Below are 3,680 nucleotides of genomic sequence, written 5' to 3' on the forward strand. Positions count from 1 at the left end.
TCGGCAGCTTCTACGGCTCTAAGGGAAATCGTTCCTACCGCAGGCCGAGGGGCATAAGCGCCAGTTCTGTCCCCGTGGCATCTCATCGATGTCAGGGGGCGACCTCGAAGGAAATGCTATTCGCCTGGCCCCCCACCCCCACCCCCAAGGGTTTCTCTGAGTAGGAACGCCAAGTAGAATGGAAGTTCACGCCGAGATCCCAGTGACGGCACAACGTACACCGGGTCTAGGCAGGAGCAAAGCAGACTCTTACGGAGAAAAGGTTAACATTCTACGGAAATATATCCAGGGAGCGCGTTCGGTGTGGAGGGAGGGTCTCGCCTCAGCCCAGCGTGAGAAAGATGCCCGGTCTCCCCCACGCAGCTCCACTCCAGCTTCCAGGTGGAGCTTTTGAGGAACTTGACAAACATATTCTGAAATGGATGTGAAAGAGAAAGATCTGCAAACATGAGTGAACTTGGAGGGAGGAGAACAGAGAAGGCCTTGTCCCCGCAGAGCTTGGGGCCCACTCCAAGCTTCAGGAACGGGGGAGGCGGGGCCGGAGGCCAGGAGAGCCCTCAGAGGCAGCCCTGTGTGGGGAGAGGGGCGGGGGACGAAGGTGGCCCCACCGCCTCTGGGGACCGTGCAGATCCTGGTTGGGAAATTAGCCCTGAAGGGAGAGACGTAAATGTGGAGTCCTGCCTGGCCGGCCAGAGAGAGCAGACTCCAAATGCACGAAAGATTTCAGACCCTGAAGGGGCTTGGTGTTTATTCAGTGGAAGAAAATTCTGGAGAATGATTTCCCGGGCCAGGGTGGGACCAGGAAGCCAGGCCCCGGGGCTGAAATGGAGGGACTTGGAACGACGCACATTAAGGCGTCCGGTTAAATACGTCCAGCACGACCAAGGTCGGAACTCTTCCCCTCACCCACCACGACTGGGCTTGCCTTTATCGCCCGCACTGTACTGTGCCCGGGCTGCAGATGGCAAATTAAAAGATATTTGATTTAAAAAAAAAAAAAGATACTTGAGACGACTCACACAGATAAGGGGCCATCGCTGAAATAGACCAGCGAGTCCCACAAATCCATGAGAAAGAGATCAAAGAGGTCGGGGAGCCCGAACGACATTAAGGGGCAGTTCTCAGGGGTTAACGGCGGCTCCGAAAAAATCCTGGGGCTCATCAGTAACCAGCGAAAGGCAGAGCAAAGCCACCACGCTTCCTCTGCGAGCACCAGAAGGCCGGCCTGCCAAGCGCTGGCAGCCGCGCAGGAACAACCGCCCTGTGTGCTGCAGGTGGGAGCGCAGCCGGGCAGCCGGTCGGGAGCGCCGGCCAGCACTTCTTCCTCAAATAAAATCTTTAATACCTGCAGCCCGGCAGCTTCCCTCCTGGGTAAACAGCCCGCGCGCCTCTCCCCAGAACAACGAGGGGCTGTGTGTGCCGGGCGGGCGGCCGCGTGGGGGTGGGGAGCTGGAGCGGGCGCTGTGGTTAGGAGTGGGGACTGGATGTGCACGCTCTGCACAAGATGGAGACGTGTGCAAACACGGAGCTCCCCGGCACCGGTGCCGAGCGGAATGGGGGCCTCGGCCCACGGCTCCGCATTGAAAGTAAAATGACAGGCGCCCGTGCGGGAAGGGGATGGAGCCTGACCCAGGCGCAGGGACGCGGGTGGGGGGGTGAGTAAGGGACCTGGAGCTGGAGGGGTGCACGGTGGAGAATGGGGGTTGGACGGCAAAGCAGGGGAAGGGACAGCGATGCCTCCCAGGGACCCTCCCAGTGCCCCACAAACGTAGGCTGTGGCTGACCCTCCGTCCTGCTCCCTGGAGGTCCAGAACGAATGAATGAATGCACGCTCGCTCCCTCCCCGACAGGCACCCTCTAGCGGCCTCTCTTTCTAAGAAATAAAACTCACATTCCATCATTTTACAAGCTCGGCCCTGCCCTCTGTCCTCCTCCCTCGCCCGGCTCCTGGCAAGCCAGCCGTCTGCCCATTTCTCCAACCAGCCACGTGCTTCAGGACCTTTGCACCAGCCACCCTGCCCGGCGCCCCTCCCCTGTGACTGCCCAGTGACAGTTCCTTCACGTCCTTCAGGTCTCGCCCCGGAAGACCGTTTGTCAGGGAGACCTTCCCTGACCTGCCACCGCCCTTGGCCCGGCGGTCACTCGCTAGGCTGGCACCATGTTCAGGCCTCAGAGCACAGGCTCCGCCACAGAATTTCCTAGTTCCCAGGCATCTGCTTATTTGGTGCCGCTGTCTCTGTCGCTGGAGGGGAGGCCCGTGAGAGGTCTGTCCCGCACGGCGCCGGCCCCCAGCCCCCGGCGTGCGTCATGCATTTCTGGTGAATGGCTGCATTGATTAGTTGGACGAAGGAAGAGGCCGGCCGGACAGTGTGTCCGCTTTCTGAGCGCAGTCGGAAGTGAGCAGCGTGAGGACCTGGCCCCGCAGGCCCTGTGGCTGGCCGGTCCGCGGGTGAGGCTGCCTTTGCCGTAAGAGGTTTAGCAGCCTCTGCCCGCAGTCACCTGCAGCACCCCACACGGTGGTGATAGAAACGTCTCCCGACAGTGCCCCCCGGGGCCCCGGCGAGGGCACTGCCTGAGACCAGCTCCAGGGCCTGGGATGGTCGCATGCTGGCCCTTTATATGAAGCCAGCCCTGGCCTGCACCCCAACACCCAGCAGCAGGGCCTCACCTCTCCATGAGAGAGACCCTGCCCAGGCCGGGCACCCCTCCCACCACAGCCCTGTAAGGGTGGCGAGCCCCCAAGTCCCATGGCCCCCGGGCCGCCACCGACGGCTTCATTTGGGCCCCTTTTCAGCTGCAGTCCCTGCGCTGCTCCTGACATGGCCCCAATAACTTGTCCGAACTAGAAGTGCCCCCCCCCCAGCCTCCACCAGGGCAGACTGAGGAGCAAGTGCCTGGGGGACCCAGAAGGTCTGGAGTAGACCCTGGAGGAGGAGAAATCCCAGGGGCCTCAGAGCCGGCCATGTGGGCAGGAGGGAGCAGCCTCTTACCCTGTCCTTCCCCCACAGAGCCCCTTCCAGCCTTTGCCCTCCAGGGCTGGGTCACTGCAGGAGCCTGGTAACCCAGGGCTCCAGTCCAGTCCCCCACCAAGCCCAACACGCATGCCCTCCTGGAGAGCGCACCCCCTCCCCCAGCCCACACCCAGTCCCCCAGAGCGCACCCAGTCCCCCAGCATGCACCCAGCGCCCCAATAGGGGCCCACTCCCCCAGCGTTTCCCAGCCTCTCCAGGGGCCGGAGAGGCCGGCTGGGCCCTTGTTTGCCATGTAAACGCCGCCTCCTTCACGGAGGAAGCCCTGCTCCTTGGGCTTGGCTCACGCTCCCCAGCAGCCTGGGCCCCGAGAAACAGATCTAATGGGCCTTTCTCCTGCTAATTGTGGCCATTAGTGTCGCAGAATGGGGACTCCCTGGGGGGCCGCGCCTGGCACACTAGCCTGTCCCCAGCTCAGGCCTCTGGGCCCACAGACCCAGCGGCTTCAGGTGGAGGTGGGGGTGGGAGGGCTGCCCCTGGTGCCCCCGGGATGGTGGCCGGTGTGCGCTCGGACAGGTCAGCCTGGACTGTGACGGGTGACCCTCCTGGCAGAGGGACTGGCTGGGACCGAGAGGTCCAGGGGGAGAGCAGCTGGGGGCCTGACAGAAGGTCCTCTGGGAGCAAATGACGTTTGCAGCGTGGGGAGACACC

This window comes from Myotis davidii, unplaced genomic scaffold (genome assembly GCF_000327345.1).
Source record: "Myotis davidii unplaced genomic scaffold, ASM32734v1 scaffold221, whole genome shotgun sequence".
Classification (NCBI taxonomy): domain Eukaryota; kingdom Metazoa; phylum Chordata; class Mammalia; order Chiroptera; family Vespertilionidae; genus Myotis; species Myotis davidii.